At 43.4% G+C, this 20907-nt stretch overlaps 1 long non-coding RNA gene across 3 annotated transcripts in view; it reads right to left on the bottom strand.

Annotated features, from left to right (window-relative positions):
* Positions 1–1297: 1297 nt before the first annotated feature.
* LOC132357746 (uncharacterized) overlaps positions 1298–20907 on the bottom strand; it is a 67754-nt gene continuing 48144 nt past the window's right edge. For 2 of the 3 annotated variants that reach the window (XR_009500295.1, XR_009500296.1), the window contains exon 4: positions 1298–1387. This is a non-coding gene — a long non-coding RNA (uncharacterized LOC132357746). Of the gene's footprint in view, positions 1388–20255; positions 20326–20907 lie in introns of those variants that run through there. The other variant, XR_009500298.1, reaches the window with a different exon arrangement.

Genomic DNA, 20907 nt, shown 5'->3' with positions numbered 1-20907 from the left:
TCAAAAAATCTAGAAACAATAAGTGCTGGAGAGGGTGTGGAGAAAAGGGAACACTCTTGTACTGTTGGTGGGAATGTAAATTGATACAGCCACTGTGGAGAACAGTGTGGAGGTTCCTTAAAAAACTGAAAATAGAACTACCATACGACCCAGCAATCCCACTACTGGGCATATACCCTGAGAAAACCATAATTCAAAAAGAGTCATGTACCAAAGTGTTCACTGCAGCTCTATTTGCGGTGGCCAGGACATGGAAGCAACCTAAGTGTCCGTCATCGGATGAATGGATAGAGAAGATGTGGCACATATATACGGTGGAATATTACTCAGCCATAAAAAGAAATGAAATGGAGGTATTTGTAACGAGGTGGATGGAGTTAGAGTCTGTCATACAGAGTGAAGTAAGTCAGAAAGAGAAAAACAAATACAGTATGCTAACACATATATATGGAATCTAAGGAAAAGAAAAAAAAGGCCATGAAGGACCTAGTGGCAAGATGGGAATAAAGACACAGACCTACTAAAGAATGGACTTGAGGATATGGGGAGGGGGAGGGGTGAGATGTGACAGGGTGAGAGAGTGTCATGGACATATATACACTACCAAATGTAAAATAGATAGCTAGTGGGAAGCAGCTGCATAGCACAGGGAGATCAGCTCAGTGCTTTGTGACCGCCTGGGGGGGTGGGATGGGGAGGGTGGGAGGGAGGGAGATGCAGGAGGGAGGAGATGTGGGAACGTGTGTATATGTGTAGCTGATTCACTTTGTTATAAAGCAGAAACTAACACACCATTGTGAAGCAATTATACTTCAATAAAGATGTTTAAAAAAAAAAAAGAAACAGGGAAAAATAAACTTGCAGATTATGATCACATTTATATAAAATTATATATTGCATCTATATGTATAACATATAAAATTATATAAAGACATTAACAAATCAAAATAAATTTAATTTTGAAAAAAAAAAAAAAAAGATTATCACATACCAAAGGGGAAAGGTGGGGGGGAGGGATAAATTAGAAATTTGGGATTAACATATACACACTAGTATATATAAAAGAGATAATCAACAAGGATCTACTGTATAGCACAGGGAACTCTACTCAATATTCTGTAATAACCTATATGGGAAAATAATCTGAAAAAGAATGGATATATGTACATATGTATAACTGAATCACTTTGCTGTACACCTGAAACTAACACAACATTGTAAATCAACTATAATACAAAATAAAAATTAAATTAATAAAGAAAGATTATCCCAGTAATTGCTATGGTGAACGCTAATGGCTGAAGATTATCTCTGCGTCACAGTTCCTTTTGCATTCATGAACTCATATAGGTTCAAAGTTCAAGTGTGTTGATGAATCCTGACTCACCTGAAATTTGAACAGAGAACACTGGTGCTTCAGAGACGGTTCAATACTAAACACTGATTAAGTCTAAATGACTAATGATCAATTATTTTAAATCATAAAGAGGACAGCAAATGTCTATGAATAAAGCACTTTTCAAAAACCATTTCTGGGATGGCCTTAGGTAAACACAGAAAAATTTTCTTAACTAAAATGTCACTGGGGGCCGATAAATGATTACTTATATTCTGGTTGATGGATATTTAGCAAGGAACGAGGAGGCTGAGCCATAACTCTGGCAATCATTCTATTTCAGCTCAAGCTCAATGACTTTCAGATAGGAGGCCACTTCATTGCAGTACGGGGGTTGCATGCCTTTACCCTAGAGCGAGATGGCTAGGGCACTCTGTCCTCCCCTTGAGGCCACCTGTGTGACATCACAGACCCTGGATCTTGTTTCTGAGGTGCATGGATCTTGATCGTCAACCTAGACTGGGATGACCAGGCCCAAGAAAACACTCCTCTCATAGGAGACTTGAGAGTGACAAATTACAGAAATGCCATGTAGCCTGGAAAAAGTCATCTTGGTTTGGAGGCAATAGTGCTTCAGATACTCTACGGATATTTGTTCATGTCTATGGATATTTGTTCATGCCTCCTGCATTTAATTCAGACAATGTGGTCACCATATGCAAAATGGTGCCCAAGGGAAACCTTCAAGGCACTGGATCCAGGCCTAAAGTCCCTACTTCCCAAAGAGACTCTAGAACCTCTTAACCTTCTTCGAGTCTGATTTTCATTTGCGGTGGTCAGAGGTCCAACCATTCAAGTCTATCATGGTCCCATGGATCTGAACCCAAAGCTCAGGACACTGGGACAATTTCATCGTTTCTTTAGCAGTTTGAATTCACATAAAGTAATCTTGGGGGCCCCTCTGGTCAGCGAGTCTTCCAATCCTTCCATGGCTGCCCTACGCACATTCTGTACTGAAAGATGTCATCAAAAATCTACCGTGTCCCTCTGGGTTGGTATAGCAGCCTCACCCCAGAAAAAAAAAAAAAAACTGTCCCTCTTACACATTACTTGGAAGAATTTTCAACCATGCCAAAGCTGAAGCTGTGAGTGTAGATGGCAATGACATGCTAGGTAGCCTGGGAGCATGGCTTTGGCCTTGGAGCCTCCATGACAGGGCCTACATGGGTCCAGTACCATAATTTTAAAATAGTGTGGGGGATGTGTGGGGATGAGCAGGGAGGAAGATGATGGAAGAAGTAGATTACAGCGCCAAGAAGAGGCACCTTTCCCTGTTCAAATGGGGTGAATGGGAGGAATTGTGATGCCAAGATATGTAAATATTGATTGAAAAATCAGTATAAATATCCTTCCTGGGCTTCCCTGGTGGTGCAGTGGTTAAGAATCCGCCTGCCAATGTAGGGGACGCGGGTTCGAGCCCTGGTCCAGGAAGATCCCACATGCCGCGGAGCAACTAAGCCCGTGCGCCACAAGTACTGAGCCTGCACTCTAGAGCCCGCGAGCCACAACTACTGAGCCTGCGTGCTACAACTAATGAAGCCCGCACGCCTAGAGCCCATGCTCTGCAACAAGAGAAGCCACCGCAATGAGAAGTCCGTGCAAGCAACGAAGAGTAGCCCCCGCTCACCACAACTACAGAAAGCCCGCGCGCAGCCACAAAGACCCAACGCAGCCAAAAATAAATAAATAAATTTATTTAAAAAAAAAAAAAAATCTTTCCTTTTTCAAAACTACTGTTCCACCATCTTTGTGTATAGCCAATTGCAAGCTCAAAAAATCCCTGAGTGTCTCAAATCGTTTCTAATTTCTCTATAATCTGTTGCTTGGATCAACAAAGAGGAAATTGGGAAATTTAATTTTCAGCAGGAAATTTAATGCATAACAAAAAAATAGTGGGGGTGGGGAGCAGACAGAGGAACACAATGATGCGGGTGCGTTGACCCATCAAACAATAATGCAAACAAAGGCCATTGGAGCTGGTCTGGCTCTGGCAAACAGCCACTGTTGTCTTTGAAACCCTCAGTGACATTGTTGAAATCATCTTCAGAAACAGGAAACTGTGTGATTTTGATTTTCTGGCAACCTCATCCTTTCTTGTGAACTGGCAACCTGACTGTGAGCTGTTAACTCTGATTCACACTAAATGATGGAGGCAGAAACAAAAGTATTTCCTTTTCACTTAAATCTCCACGTTTTCAGAAACAGCTCTGAAGCTAAGACACTTCTGCTCATTAATGTACCCAAGAAACATTCCTGAAATGAGGCCCATACAGAGGCCAGACATGGCTTTGGCTCTAGTTTCCATTTGTCGCTAGAATGGGAAGGAAAATCTGCCTCAGTGAGAGTGGAAATTCAGTGGATGATGAGGGCTGTACTAGGTAATCAATCACTCCAGGAGGCATTTCTGCTTTGTCAGAACAAGACAGCAGATGGGTATAGAAATATAATGGAGGGTCTGTTTCTTCATCTTTACATCGAGGAAGTTGACCTAGAACAGGGGTTGACGAACTTTCTGTAAAGGGCCTGATGGTAAACATTTTCAGTTTTGCGGGCCAGACGGCCTCTGTCGCAACTACTCCACTCTGCCCTGGTACCACAAAAGCAGCCACAGACAATACATAAACAAATGGGCATGGCTGTGTTCCAATAAAACTTTATTTACAAACATAGGTGGCGGCAGGCTGGAGTTGGTCTCTGAGCCATAGCTTGCTGACCCCTGATCTAGATGATTACATTGATACTTCATTCTCTCTGTTAAAGTGTACTTTTGAGAGACAGAAGTTAAAACACCAGCAATGCTCTCTTCCTCCCTGGCACTGGCTTCTTTTCCAAACTGTCCTGGCCCTAGAGGGAGGAACTCTCTTCCCCTCTCTTTCTCGGTATCATCTATCCACTGCAATCTGACTACTACCTACACAGCCCTTCAGAAACTACCAAGCAAAGACCTCTGGTGACCTCCGGATGGTCAAAGCTGGGGGTGGCCATCCAAGCCTCAACCTCCTTGACCTCTCTGAGGTCTTTGAATTGACTGACCTCTCTGTAACTCTTAGAACTCAGTCCTCTCTAGAACTCTGGACCCAGCTCTCTGGCTTGTCCTCCCGCCTCTGGCTGCTGCGTCATGATCTGTAGTGCTGCTTCCTTTTCCTCCATCTCTGCCAGGGTCAGCCTTAGCCATTTTCCAGCTCATTCTCCCTGACATCTATCAACCATCTCCTCTCTCATGGTATTTGAGATCTCTTAGATAACTGCACCTTCATCTACCCCCATCCCCGAGCTGAGAATCATGGAGTCATCTTTGACCCCTCACCTTTGCCCTGCAAGCTGGTATATGCGACGGTCCAGCCACCGCAGGGGGTCTTCCAGGTCCCGATGGAGAGGGGTAAGGGACTGAATAGCCCCGTGAGTATGGGGTCAGAAGGACCAAGACAACTGATGGTTGCAAGGCACTTTATTTAGAATCTGCTGAATCTTATACAGACAGAAGAGGAACTCATTATTAGACAATGAACCCACAGAATTGCTTATCGACTCAGTTCATTCACCACCATGGACGTCAACATGTTTACAACGACTATCCTTGAACATTATCTTCCCCTAACCAGACACACACACAGCCCCCAAGCCATAAGGAAAAACCAGGACTCTCAGGTCCCTGAGGTCTCCTGGCTTGAGATAGCTTTGCTAATCTCTTTTACATTCCTCAGGCCTGGGAAAAAGAGTGCATTCCAAGGTAAGGGCTTTGCTTTTTGTGAGAGACATACTGTCTCCTCCAGGAGTTACCTCCGGCTAAGACTGCATGCTTCCCACAGGTATATTCCCACTTCATATATTGCCTCTTCCCTCCCCCACTCCCTGAGCCAGTCCATGGATGTAAATATCCTCAGCTGTCAATCACATGGATGTAAATGTCCTCAGCTGTCAATCACCCTCCACTGAAAGACCCAGATAGTCATTCAGACAATCGAATGAAACTCTCTGAAAAACGGAAATCAGAAGCTAGTGAGAAAAACAACGTTTTACTTGAAAAGAGTAGAGTACTGGAGTGTAGGGAGGTGATATCCCAGACCACCGGACAACTTTCATGGGCTGTAGGCACGTGGCCCTTCACAAACTCCTTCCTCAACAAAAAAAATATTAAAAATTATATTTTATGACTACGTTGGTATGAAGGCAAGTACAATCCAGGCTGGATTATATTAATTTTTTTCCTTCTGATTTTTAGAAGAAACTGAAATTATTTTGTGGGCCCTCAGCTCTGTGCCTAATGGAAAAATCGCTCCTGGGGATGTTTGTCAGATGTTCATAAAAGCACAAAAGTTCTTTTAAAAAAACCTAATCATGTCAGATATTTCCTGTTTTAAACTGTTTATCCTTCTTTTAAAGAAAAATGTAATGAATGTCTGCCAAAAGGAAATGTTAATATGAATATCAGGATTATATTCATTCACATCATATAATATTTGGTGACACTGAGATACTGATATCAGGATGAGAAAATCATTTTTTAATATATTAAAATAATTTATTAATGACAGAAGTAAATCAGCATTCTGATGATGCTGTAAGTCATTTCTTTTTTTTCCAGCTTTATAACTGACAAATAAAAATTGTATATATTAAGGAATACAATATGATGTTTTGATATACATATACAGTGTGAAATGATTGCCACATCAAGCTAATTAATATTTCCATCACCTCACAGTTACTACTGTGGTTTTTTTTTCTTTGTTTTTTGTGTTGAAAACAATTGAGATCTACGCAGCAAGTTATAAGTATACAATACAGTATTATTAACTATGGTCACCAAGCTGTACATTAGATCCTCAGAACTTATTCATCCTACATAACTGAAACTTTGCACCCTTTGACCTACATCTCCTCCTTTCTCCTAACACCCATCCCCTGGCAGCTACCATTCTACTCTCTGCTTCTATAAGTTTAACTTTTTTAGATTCCATATGTAAGTGAGATCATGCAGTATTTATCTTTCTGTGTCTGGCTTATCTCACTTAACATTATGTCCTCTAGTTTCATCCACGTTGTCGCAAATGGCACGATTTCCTTCTTTTTTAAGGCTGAATAATATTCATATATATATTCATATATATGAATATATATACATCACATTTTTTGTTTATCCATTTGTCCATCAATGGACATTTAGATTGTTTCCACTTCTCGGCTATTCTGAATTGCGCTGCAATGAACATGGGGTGCAGATATCTCTTCCAGAGTCTTATTTCATTTCCTTTGGCTAAACAGCCAGAAACGGGATTGCTGGATCATATGTTAGTTCTATGTTTAATTTTTTGAGGAATCTCTAGACTGTTTCCATAATGGATGCACCAACTTACATTCCCACCAACAATGCTAAGGGTTCCCTGAGAAAATTAATATTGATATGCTTTATTCATGCTTTAATAATAAAATGAAAGCCAGCTATCACCTCTTTCTGCAACCACTAGAGAAGGCATCAATCTCAAACAAAAACTCTGGCTATTCCATTCTATACATCACTTGAACTTGTTGCGTCTGTTTCATTCAATTACTTCACTGTTTCATCCAGCCAACACTTATTAAGCGTAAACCTTATGTCAGGAATTGTGCTAGGTCCGGCGATACAGCCGTAAGTACTGTACCTTCTATTTTAACTGTGACATTTAACACTGTATTAATAGACCTCTCATCAGATTATTCAGAAGTTGCCATTAGCACAGTCACCTCAATTGTCCATGATAGTAAAGACAAGAAGTGGCTCCGAAAATGCAAAAGTGATTTAGACTTTGCCCTAAAAGGCATTTTTTGGATTCCTAGTGGGATGGAGGAGGGTGGGATTACAAGGAAGGGGCATCAGTGTGCCTTGCTGACGATTAGGCTTATATGGCACCTCAATTCCATTCCGCGAGAGCAGGGAAGATGAAGAATGTTTTAGGCCCGAGTTTCTCAAACAAAGGGGTTTTTGAAACACGGCAGATTATTCATTTTATACTAAGACAACACAGACCTACTGGGGAGCGGAGGCAACTTGTTGTCTTTAAAACGTGGAGCTCACACCCTTCATTAAACGTGTGACGTGTGGAATGAATTGAGCTTTTGCATTTAGAACCTCTGGCTCCCAGGAGAAGCAGATGGCCCTGGGAGGAAGGGCCTGGCACAAAGGGCACACGCGTCACGTGTCAGCTCGCTCATTCGCTGGAGACAATCCCACCTGTAACATCAACAGTTGACTCAGACATACTTTGGAACCAACAGCTGCGCAGTTGTCTGTCTTATCTGGGGCAGGGGCACGGCGTGAGCGGAGGAGTAACAGCAAAGACATGAGTCGAAGATGCCTGAGCTGGACGCAGGTTACCATAGACCAGCGTGGTTCCATCTCAGCCCCTAGTGGCATCTGGGCCGGGTCATCCTTAGAGGGGGACGGTCCTGTGTACTGTAGGATGCTTAGCAGCGTCCCTGGGCTCTACCCGCTAGGTGCCCTCACTCGCAGATGTGACACCCAAAGAAGCCTCCAGACACTGACATCTGTCCGCTGGAGGGCAAAATCGGCCCCAGTTGGGAACCACTGCCCTGGTGACCTGTTAGACCGTCCCGAGAATCAAACGACAGAGAGTAAGTGAAACTATCTGGTAGCCCCAAAAGCCCCAACCCAGGGGTTCTCGGTGCAGCCGGCCCATTTCTGTCCCTGGGGAGATTTTAACGTCCTGAGGCCCAGGAAACATGCCAGCTCAGTTAATCAGAAACTCAGCAGGTAGGACGGAGGCAGCAGTGTGATGTGGCATTCCCCCAGCGATTCCAGGGGACAGCGACGTGGGGACCCTCTGCTCTAAGCAGACGTGTCATTCTCAGGACTGGGTGAGTTAACTCTGCCATTTGATGGGAAAGCCTGGGCCTGCGCCCCTATATGAATACACAGCACTCATCCGCCTACAGACAAAGGCAGCATTTGCTGATGGCCCACGATGGGCCAGCCGTGCACTGAGTGCTGGAGAAGCAAAGTTGACCAAGACTGTTCTTGCCCTCCAGGGAATTCTAATCTACTAGCTGGAGAGACTCCTGAAAAGCCCACTGAGAAGGGCCCTGGCAGAGCTTGCACAAAGGAGCACACAGAAGAGGGGCATCAGTCGGGGAGGGGTGTCAGGGAGAGGAGGCTTTCTGAAAGAGATGAATGCAGACATTTACCCTTAAACAGCCAGAGCCTAAAATGTGCTGTGGCATTCCAGTAAAAACTTTTGCCAAGGTGGGGAGGGATAAATTAGGAGTTTGAGATGAACAGATACACACTACTATACATAAAATAAACAAGGACCTGCTTATAGCACAGGGAACTATATTTAGTATCTTGTAATAACCTATAATGGAAAAGAATCAGAAAAAGAACACACACACACACTATATTGACGCAGGTATACGTATATATGTATAACTGAACCAATTTGCTGTACACCTGAAACTAACACAACATTGTAAATCAACTCTACTTCAATAAAAAGTTTTGCTTTCGGGGGGAAAAAAGAAAGACTTGGTAAAAACAAACAAACAAACAAAAAACACAACTTTTGCCAAGAGTCTAAGAATTGGAGAAAATGCGGAAATTTAAATGAACATGAAACACTCAAGCACCAAGAGGATTATTGGGAGTGAGACCTCCATCTCCTGCACTACCAGCCCCGTAAGATAAATCGGCAATGCTTGCTTAGCCATCAGAGCTTAAATCACTAATTCAGGCTACAGAGCACGGATGTTCCCAGCCTTTAGCCCCACAGGCACATCTAAGACTTCTAGATGTTCTCAAAATGAGCGGTAGGTTTTTTCTAACATTTCTTATTAAAAATTTCAAACATAATACCAGGTGGAAAGAATTTTATAGGGAATACCCATGTTCCCACCACCCAGATTCCACCGTTGACATTTTGCTATACTGGCTTATCCATCCATCCGTCTGTCCCTCTGTCCGTCTACTAATCCAAGTTGTACATTTTTTAAAGTTCATTCTCAATGAGTGCGATAAAAGAGTGAACATGTTAAAAAGCCATTCCTAACTTGTTAGCCAGCATTATTATTATCTGTTGGCCAATTGACATAACCATGTGGAGAACGATGTTGGGCGTGGGAGGAGTCAGGCCTTGAGTTGTTAGAAACCAAGTCACTAAATTACTGTACTTATTCTAATAACTCTTGAGAAATAGCCTTTAAATTTGCTTAAACATTTCCTGTGGTCTTTGCAGATAACCTCTAGTGGAAAAAAAAAAATTGAAGTGACCATGTGCGTCCTAAACGCTTTGGTTAGTTCACAAAACCTATGTGAAAAATGCATTTTCAAGTGTTTTAGCTTCCTTAAGCCAGCGTTGCCTCAAATACACTTCCTCCCTTTACAAAGGCTTAAAGATTTTCATATTGAGTTGTTTCTTTCTGAGAGACAGCTCACAAATACTCCAGCTGAGAAAAGAGATAAATTGCCCCAGCCGAGAAATGAGAATTTCTTCAGGGTTTTCTAGCTTGGACACTTGGAGTTCTTAAAAAAAAGGCTTTGCGCCTGTCAAACACTGCAGAATCCTTCTTTTGGTTGTTTCTAGGTGGTTGTGCCGGAGAAGTAGCTCTGTAATCCTCATTTGTCTCCACCTGACATCTCATCCTGCTTTGTGGCAGAGAATTCTTCCTTGATGTGACATTCCTTTAAAGAAAAAATGAGCTGGCATTGAATTCTTAGCTGAATACCGCTCGTTGGTGTGTGTGCGTGTTTTTCTGATTACAGAACAGGCCTGGAATACCATTTTCAGCCAAACTCCTTGATGAGGCATTTGTAAATTGTATTTCTCCATATGGGCTATAAAATAGTAAGAATGGTTGCACAAAGCAATCAGCAAGATTTTTCTTCTTTCTTAACTGTTCCACATCTGTAGCTTGAAACAGAGGGAAACCTGAGGCCATTATGGCTTAAAATTGTCCAAGATGTCTCAATGGCTAATTGGGGCGTCAAGTGGATGGTGGGGAAATGGGACGAGCTGGTGGGGTTTAGTGTCAGGAGGCTGGGCTTCCCTTCGGGTTACTGAGAACTCCCGCATATAAACGTGGGCTGACTTGAAGGGGGAAGATGGCTTCCAACCCAGCAATGGAAATGATCCTGTCGAGACAAATCTTGACACAAAAGTGTAGAGGTTGAGTTTCAGGTTGGGGCAGAACTTCGCAGGGTGTCACTGTGCCTGTGCTTAGGGCTGGAACCTATGTTGCCACGGGAGTGGGGCTTTTCTGGCATGAGCAAGGGGTTCCGAGTGCTAGGAGCAGACAGTGACAAAGGAGGCACAGGCGCAGTCTTGGGGACCCACATGGAGATGGGGAAAGAGCCGTAGACATGATCGTTCCTGACCTCTGGGGCTAGGCACTCTCACATTTCCGAGCCCATCATTTCAGGCAGAACAGACACTTTGCCCAGTGGAGTACAAAAGGCCTGGATAGATTCAAATCCATCCTTAGCATTGCTGGTCTAGAAGGTGGAAAAGGATTTTGAGAGTTTCTTAGCAGAAGAAATGGGTTTACGTCTGCAGCTAAGGGGCCTCAGGCTGGTTGCTTCTTCCTGCATGACATGAGATGCGGTGGGGGGGGGGGGGGGGGGGGCACCCTCAGCCACCAGAGCCCTGCGGCTGTGCTCTCCGGGCTCCAGTGAGGGTGCAGGCAGAGGTTCAGCACGGGTTGGGGAAGGGCGCCTCAGTGGCAGAGCAGGTGAAGGAGACGTGCCCAGGAGACAGGCAGGGCGAAAGGTGAGCTCTGGGTGCCCCTGTTGTGGTTTCCTGTTCTTTGTTTCCTCCTGAAGCGATGCAGTTCATATCATGGTAAACTCATCACCAGGCTGAAGCAAACCCGAGTTGCAAACAGACAGAGAGCACGTCTCCTAGAACATTCTGCCTGCTCCAAGCCCCTGCAAGCCATTGGTTGGGCAAGTCTTCAGCTTCGCAGATTCACTAGAGAATCATGTCACGCCCGGAATGAGTGAACGAAGTCGGAAAGGACAAAATGAAGCGCCCTGAGTCTGTGTCAGGTCCTCCAACCTGGTACTCAAGCCCTCCCAAGATTTGTGAATCATTTCTAGAAGTAGAGAATTTCTAAAAGCAGAGAATTAATATATCCTTAAAGATACCTTAAAGCAACCAGGCCTCAAACCAGGTGATTATTTTCATTCATCCCACTGTCATGCTGAACACCCTTCATAATCTTTTGACCCCTCTTTTCATGAACTTGAATGTCCAGAAATTGTTGCCTAAGACATCCCTGGAACATATCTTTTTTTTTTTTTTTTTCCTGGAACATATCTTGATCCTGTGTTTATTTATTTATTTATTTAATATTTATTTATTTATTTATTTGGCTGCACCGGGTCTTAATTGCAGCATGCGGGATCTTTGTTGTGGCATGTGGGATCTTTTAGTTGTGGCATGTGGGACCTAGTTCCCTGACCAGGGATTGAACCCGGGCCCCCTGCATTGGGAGCGCAGAGCCTTAACCACTGGACCACCAGGGACGTCCCGATCCTGTGTTTAAAGAAGCCATCTAACATGCAAAAACGCCCACAGAGCAAAGTGGAGATGAGAAAGGCTAAAGCAGCAGAAAAGAGAAAACAAATGAACAATTCTTAAAAGAGACTGGAGAGCTATTGAATAGGTATCATCAAATACACAGCAATTTCCAAAAGGGAAATACAGAAGTTGTGGAAGCCATCCGCTCAGCTATTGCAGTACTGGCTGGGAGTGGAGGTCGGTTCAGAGTGCTGGGGAGCAAAAAGATTCAGCCCCCAGAAAGCCAAGACTTATAGCCGATAAAAACCAGAACTCTAGGAAGGATCAAAATTAATTGATCCTGACCAGCAAGCCTATGCTCTCAAAGGAAAAATTTGCTATCTTGAATTTAATATCATTTTAACCACCCGAGCCAAATTCATCAAGAATGTTCATAAGGGGGACTTCCCTGGTGGCACAGTGGTTAAGACTCCGAGCTCCCAATGCAGGGGGCCCAGGTTCGATCCCTGGTCAGGGAACTAGATCCCACATGCAGGCCGCAACTAAGAGTTCGCATGCCACAACTAAGGAGCCTGCGTGCTGCAACCGAGGAGCCCACGTGCCACAACTAAGGATCTGGTGAGCGACAACTAAGGAGCCCTCAAGCCACAACCAAGGAGCCCGGCTGCCACAAATGAGACCCAGCACAACCAAAATAAATAAATATTTTTTAAAAAAAGTGTTCATAAGGAACAAAACAAAATTTTATGTTGACCTTCCTAAAGAATGTTATCAAAGAACGTTTTCTGTTACCATTCAAAGTTAAAAAGCTTTATTGTCTCTATCTGTTCTCCTCTTGTTCCTAACTCCTCTTACATACATTATTTGTATTGCATGTTTACTTGTTTACTATGGATGTTAAGAAGGAGACTACCATTCATTCTATCACCTCGTTTGAGAAATGGTTCTCAGTAACAAATCCTTGAGGTTTAAAAAGCAGCTACGGTTAGTTTAAGAGCTCTCGGTCCCACCTGATTTCAGCCTGTGCTGCTTTTCCAATTTACTGGGATGTCTATTTCCTTTGTAAATTAGGATGCTTTTCCCTCTGGTGATTATTGGGGCTGACTGGTTTTGCTCTGCATTTCCCTGGAGGACCCTGTCTTTTCTTTGGCTCACCTTCTGTTGCCCTTCCTTATTTGTAGATCACTGAGGGAGACAGGTTTCCTTTGAATGTCATTAACACTTTGTAATTGACCAGGAAGCGAACAAGAATACCCAATGTTCCTTTCCCATCATGCGGCCAGCCCTGTTTTGTTTTTCTATCCTGAACCCCAAGCAGGGAGTGGCCCGGATATAAGGGCCCCTCTAGGCGAAGACTGATTAATATCATGGGGAAGTGAAATTCACACAGTGCTCTAGCAGCTCTTGACCTGTCCGGCTCAGGACTCAGCAAGCTTATCTTGCGAATTGCCATGGTTAATGCCTTCGTCCTGTATATCCCCGTCAATCATCAGCTTCCTCCTCAAACAAAAACCCCAAAAGGATTGTAGGTTCACTGCAGTGACAGCAATGCTACTGAGAGGCAAAACGCAGGAACACGCAGGCTCTGGGTCAAACAGACTCAGGTTCGAGGGGAGGCCTGGATAACATACACTTCTTTTTTTTTTTTTTAAGTCAGGTGGTGACGTATAACTTACATATGGTAAAACTCACCAAGGCCTCCTATTTGGAATCGCACTTTTCTATAATCCTTGGAGGAAACTGCAGCACTTTCAGAGTCAGGAAGCCTAGAACCTGTTCCCATTCCCCTCCGCCCCCCACCAATGTCACTTAATAGCTCTCACCTCTGCGTGGCTTTTTTTTTGTAAAATATGAGTTGAGCCAGGTGCTGGTAAGGCCCCCTGTAGATTTTAAGAAGTCGATAGTTTTATGTTTTACAGTCTTCCCCAAAGATCTTTAAGAATCGCGTGAGTGAAGTTTGCTGTTGAAAGAACGAAGCTTCTAGAGCTCAAACTTTCATTTTTACAGTTGCTGCCGGGAGACTTGCTAAGCGTGTCGGAGCAGAGTTCCCACCTCCTGCTTTGAAACTAACCTGCAGCCCTACTCCCCACCTTAGTCACCCCAGTTCTCCAGTCCGCAGAGGTGGTGGGAACAGGAAGTCAAGTTTCTCAGAAAGTTCAGGTTGCCTTGGATGGGTGCCAGATGGCGCTGGAATCAAAGTGCTGCTGGGAGACATAGAAGGTTCTCCTCCTCTGGTTACAGAAACGCTCTCCTTACATTCCTCCCTTAAACCTTCCTAAGCTTAAATGCGAAAACCTTTCTGCAGCTGGGGAAAGAGTCCAGCATTCTTTGGTTATGGGTTTGGGGCCCTGTTCTACCCATTTCTGAGCAAGACATTCTGGCTTGGCCGAACTTTGTTTGCTCTGCCTTGTCTCTCCTCCCCCCAAACCAAATAAACGAAGCACACACATTCCTGGGTCCAGGTTTACATCCGGAACTGAAATGGGACATTTACTAACACAGCGTGACCAACTTTGAGTTTTTGGAGAGTGTTCCCCCCATTTAAAATGCTCTGGCTTGATTCCCACAGTTGGGGAAGGAGACAACGGCCCCCGTCTCTCCTCTCTCCTCCAGGTGGACACAAATGCTGCATACGTGCCGGCAGTTCCACTGCAGAGATCACATTCTCTGACTCCTGGCCATTTAAGGCAGCCTTAGTTTGGTTTGGTTTGGTTTGCTTTTTACGTCCTATTGGAAAGTTGATTTCCATGGAATCTTGTGAGACTGACGGAGAAAATCACACCAAAGCCTACATTCCGTGCAGTTTATGGAAGCCGGTCCCAATCTGTGCTGCATCGTTAGGATGGTGTCTGATGACATTTTACCTTGTTCTATTATTTCCAATTTGCACGTGTGAACTTCTAACATACTATAAAAATTTTGATTGTGCTTATAAAAAAGGAAATTGAGAATCAAAATGAGGAGACTCAATAACTCCTCAGTAAAGCTGAAAAGTGCAAAATGTCCATCTCCTCTCATTAGAATATAAGGGCGTGAGAGCTGGATTCATGTCTGTTTCCTTTATTTCTATATCACCAGTGCCTAGAACAGTGCCTGAGACCTAGTGTTGAACTGATTAAACAAGGAGGCCCTTAGATGGAGGTGGCTTTAATGCCCTGGTGGCCTACATAAGCAAAACAAAATCTAAGCCTGTAAAGGCCTCAAGGTCACCAAGTTGAAACCTAAGGACAACCAATCCCAAACAGCCAACTAGGCCTGAAGCTACAACCAATCAATCATTTCCTTATTTTGCGTCTGCCTTTTCACTATAAAAGTCTCTCCCTAAGCTGCCGTCAGTGGAGAGCTCCTGACCACTTCTGTTTTGGTGCTGCCCCATCAAATCAATTTTTGCTCAGTTAAACTCAGTTTATCTTTTAACACTAGTAAAGGCTCAGTCGATCTTTGCTGAATGATTGAATACGTGAATGAATTAATAACCTCTCATAGAATCTTCTGGAAGAGATTTTTTTCACCAAATCCTTAAATAATACAAGTATTTATTGAGTCTGTGAGGTGACTCAAACGAACAAAAAAATAGAGTAAACAAACAGAGTAAGAATGTGTCAACTGACTTATCTATCCAGGGAAGTAACAACTAAGTTTCAAAAAATAAATTATATGAAATACCACTCAGGAACAAAGAGAAATGAAATACTGACACTTGAAACATCATGGCTTTCAAAATAATCATGCTGAGTAAAACAGGCTGGGTTTAAAAGAGTATCTACTGTATGATTTAATGTATATAAAATTAGTCTATAAAATACAATTGATAGTAACAGAAAACAGGTCAGTGGTTGCCTGGATACTGAGAGTGGAAGGGGAGGGATTACAGACAGGTATCAGGAAATATTTAGGGATTATGGCAATGTTCATTATCTTGATTGCGGAGATGGTTTTACAGGTGTGTGTATAAATCACAACTTATCATATTGCACATTTTAAATACATGCAGTTTGTTTTATGTCCATTACTCCTCAATAAAGCTGGAAATGCAAAAAGAGTACATTCTAATGTACCAATCAAGAACTACCCACTGAGTAAGTAATTAATTAACTCAACAGAATTAATCCAATAGGCACTCAATGAACCGGTGTAAACGAAGTACGTTTATGCTTGTCATGATACATCTGAGGTGTCTATTTCAGAAGCAAAGGTGCCATAACTATGATCCACAGACCTTTTGCTTTATAACCTGCCTCTCCATCTCCACCTCCACCAGAAGAACTGCCTTGCATTTTAATACTCATTCAACAAGTATCTGTTGTACTGTTTTATTTATGAATTCATTTTCAATATCCTCTGATCTGTTTTGAACCCTTGGCCTGTCTTCCAAGCTGTTAGGTACCCACCTTCACGCCCATCCTCCTCTCCAGAAAGCTTACCTTAAAATCTAGTGATTTTAAAATCTAGGGTTTTCTCTTCCAACCTCCAAATCATTGACAAAACTATGAAGAACACCAGGAAGATGAGGAAGAATTTCCCAGGTTGTTTACTAAGAAAGCAATCTCTGTCACTGAAATCCCGCAGCTTCGCCCCCAAGCTGGAGTCTCACCAGGAGAGGCTCAATCTAAAAAGAATGTCTGTTCCCAACTGGCTCTCCCCTTGTTTTGCACTCAATCAATAAACTTGCGTCAGCTCAGGGAGAAGGGATATGGCGTAAGTAGGAATAACTACTTAAAGTGAAAAGAAACATGAGACGTTGATCTTTGCTTGACACAAACCTCTATCACTTTTCCGCTCAGCATTGCACGTGTTGCTAACCTTGCTAGGCTCCCCCACTTTTCCAGATGGTGCAGCCAGTTGCATCTGGGCCGTTCCCATATGCATTGTGGTTTACTAGTTCACGTTCACGCCCTGGTCATCTCATGACCTGGCATACCAGTGAGCTGGTTTCTCTTTCAGATACTCTTGGGCCACATTTTCATCCCCCCGACATCCTCACTTTTAAAAAATTCCATGTGAAATCATCTTTCCCCAGTGGGGTTAGTTAAGGGGTGACTGCTAAGGACACAACAAATGTTCTAGAGTCCCGGGTCCTGGGTTTGAGTCCTGGCCTTGTAACCTTTGACACTTCAGGATTGCTAATGACCCTCGGAGCCTCCGTTTCTTTATCTGTAAAATGAGGCCATGATACTAACCTGCATTGTATTAAAATACAAGGATTTTACAGCTACCAACCCATGTTTTAGTAAAACAGCAAGAATGAATTGTGCCCAACACTGAGTAAAGGCTGACTAATGGGTTCCTTTCAGTCTCACTGGTGGTGTGGATTCAGCCATTTGCCTTCAGGAAAATCCTAGGTTCATCAGTAGTTTGTTTTTGTTTGGTTTCTTGGGGTTTCTCCCACTTCTTTCCGCTTGGACAGTTACTAAGCCTAAGGGGGTCTTGGTTGGAGAGACAGATAAATCTCAGATGCTAATGGCTTTTACTGCTACTGATGTAATTACACAAAAGCCTCTGGGGCCTGCCAGGCACTTCATTACTTGTGTTATATCTAAGACAGTGGGGAAGTCTGGTGGTTTCCTTGGAAATACCCAAGTTCAGAGATTTAGGTCATGGGTTTTCTGCAACTTTCCTATTGGGAATCAAACATGTCCAAGTGACTGAAGTTCTTGCATTCAAGTCCACTTTTGCCTCGCTCTAATCACTTACTAGTAGCCTAACTAGTGCTTTGTGGCTGTGGTCCAGATTCAATTGCTTTGTGGATAAAATGGTTTCTCATATGTATTTTTTAAATGTATTTTTTAATTGAAGTATAGTTGAATTACAATGTTGTATTACTCCTGTACAGCAAAGTGACTCAGTTATACATATACATACCTTTTGTTTTCATATTCTTTTCCATTATGGTTTATCACAGGATGTTGAATATTTTTCCCTGTGCTCTACAGTAGGACCTTGCTGTTTATCCATTCTCTACATAATAGCTTACATCTGCTAATCCCAACCTCCCACTCTGTCCCTCCCCCACCCTCCCTCCTCCTTGGCAACCACCAGTCTATTCTCTATGTTCCTATATGTATTCTTACATCAAAATCAATCTCTCTCTTTCTGTCTCTTTCTCTCTCTCTTTTTTTTTTTTTTAATAAAATGGCCCACATTCATGATCTGCAGAAGATGGCAAAGGTGACTCTTTTGACCTGCTGTACTATATAATCTGTGCACCTTTCCACTATTAAAAAAGAAGATTCTTGAAAAGACCAAAGAGAGAGGTTGGAACCAACTCCCTTTCCTGCCAACCCAGGCTCTCTCCTAACTATGGCCAGTCAAGACCCTTATTTGGCGCCCAGACCCACTCCCAGCACCCGTGGTTTCACGTCAATAAGGTTTTCTTTTTACACACACAGAATTTTAAATTATTTTTGCAATCTAATCAAACCTTCATAAACAACCATCCATGTACAAGTTCTGAAAGTCTTCTTTGGCAGCGGAAGTATACTCAACCACTTTACATTTGCAAACGCCCACCAGTGGACACAAGAGCCGAGCTCGGAGAGATGGGAAGGAATGGAAAACTCATTAGCTGCCTATTGAATTCAAAGGAAAACAGGCATTTCCCCCAGATGCACGGGCTGAGGAGTGCTATTCCTTTTCATGTGTCAGCACCCAATACTCTTGCTCATTATAAGACTGGAAACACACGGGGTATCCTCCTATTCTCCTCTGGAGGGGAGGAAAAGAGAACAGGTGGGATGAAACGTGGGAGAGGAAAAAGGAAGGACGCCCACAGTGAACTGGAAGGGACCCGCTACACCCCTTGAAGATAAGGTCCCACATTGAGAATGGTGAGTGTGAAGCTGGGAATCTGCTGACTTGGTAAACAGCTGACTCATCCCCCCCCCCCACCCCGAATTGAATAGATTTGATATTTGCTTTTGCCTAGTTGCCCAGCACTGTTCAGCAAACCGTGGAGACCCAAGGGGCATTATCAGTCACTTCCTGTCACCCCACAATCTTCACACCCTCTCTCCATATGGGTCCCACAGGCCCATCCTTTATCAGTGATAGGGTGAGAAAGCTGTTTGACAGAAGTACTCCAGACTCCCCTTTGCTCTGATTTTCCGCAATTCCAACATCTCACATGGGTTGTGGCACGGAGCCAGTGAACACAGCACGGATGAGCCCGCGGAGCAATCCAGAAGGAGAAGAGAGAGGGGTTCTTGGAGAAAGAGGAAAATCCTGCCTGGGCAGGCTGAGCTCTGTCTACACAACAAAGCGACTGGCTAGAAAGGGAAAGATGCGTTCAGTTAAAAGCCTGTTACTCCCAATGCTCACTGCAGCACTATTCACTATAGCCAAGACGTGGAAGCAACCTAAATGTCCATCGACAGATGAAGGGATGAAGAGGGGGTACATATATACAATGGAATATTACTCGGCCATAAAAAAGAATGAAATAATGCCATTTGCAGCAACACGGATGGACCTAGAGGTGATCATACTCAGTGAAGTAAGTCAGACAGAGAAAGACAAATGTCATATGATAGCACGTATATGTGGAATCTAAAATAAAAACCAAAAAAAAGGTACAAATGAACTTACTTACAAAACAGAAATAGACCCACAGACATAGAAAACAAACTTATGGTTACCAAAGGGGAAAGGGGTAGGGAGGGATAAATTAGGAGTTTGAGATTAACATATACACACTACTATATATAAAATAGATAAACAACAAGGATCTACGGTATAGCACAGGGAGCTATACTCAGTATTTTGTAATAACCTATATGGGAAAAGAATCTGAAAAAGTGTGTGTGTGTATATTTATATATATATATACACACACACACACATATACATACACACATATATATGTATATCTGAATCACTGTGCTGTACACCTGAAACTAACACAACATTGTAAATCAACTATACTCCAATAAAACACAGCAACCAAAAAAACCTGTTGCTGTGTTTATTTGACACCAAATCCCTGATTTGACTGGCTTCCGTTCCCTTCTATGGAGCAGTTTTTGACTCAATCGATCCACTGTGGTTTTGCTGTAGAAACAGCTTCATAGCAGAATTTGTGTAGGTAGTCAGGTCGTGGAAATTTGATCCCCAAACCATTACGGAATCATGAGATGAGAAGAACAAGAGCTGCAACAGTTTACAGAAGCTCTAAAGCAAAACTGGAAAGAATCAACACTGAAAATAGGAGCCTTAACTGGCACCCGAGTCTCAGTTTATCCTGATCTTGCTCAGGTTAAAACGCAGGTTGACCTCACAACTTGAGAATCCCTGGGAATCAGTCCTGTTCCAAGGAATTTTCCATTTCAGGTAAACAAGTTGTTGTTCAGGGAGGGGTGAGGGTGCTGTTTCCTTTCAAGTTACTCTTATCTTTTATCAAGGCCAAGGGCAGAGCAGTGGTGACTGTAAAGCAAAGCAAACACAAGAGCGTGCTATCAGAACATGTTCTCACCCAGCAGGCCAGGCCTGCGGTATCTGTGGTCTTCAATCCCCACCCTCCCTTGCTAATCCCATCACCTCTACCTGCTCCCAGCTTGTCTCCCAGTGTAGACATCCAGCCCAAGGCCTCTTTCCCAAACTTATTAGAAGGATGGTATCTCAAAAATGATCCTAATCGTTACACTGTAATATTCTTATTACGAAGCATCAGATCACCCCACACCCTGCTGTTGGCCATCCACTGCCTGAGAATCAGACGGCGCCAGGACAAGGCCCATGGGCTTCTCCCCTGTTGTTCGCACCCCATGCGCCCCCAGCTGTTCACATAGGTCTTCTCTCCTTCCCTGCAGGGCACTGAGCAGTTTCTTGCCCTCCTCCCACTTCCAGGGCCTTTGCACTTGCTGCCCTTCAGTCTGGGACACTTTGGCCCCCAATTTTTCTCATGGCTGGATCACTCCAGTCATCTTGTCCCAGCACAAGCTTTCCTTCTCGAAGCAGGGCTTTCCCAGACTACTCGAAACAAATCTACCGCTCCTCTAATTCCTT

Source organism: Balaenoptera ricei, chromosome X (assembly GCF_028023285.1).
Source record: "Balaenoptera ricei isolate mBalRic1 chromosome X, mBalRic1.hap2, whole genome shotgun sequence".
Classification (NCBI taxonomy): Eukaryota; Metazoa; Chordata; class Mammalia; order Artiodactyla; family Balaenopteridae; genus Balaenoptera; species Balaenoptera ricei.
Note: the sequence above shows the minus strand (reverse complement) of the source record. Positions and strands in the feature narration are given on the sequence as shown.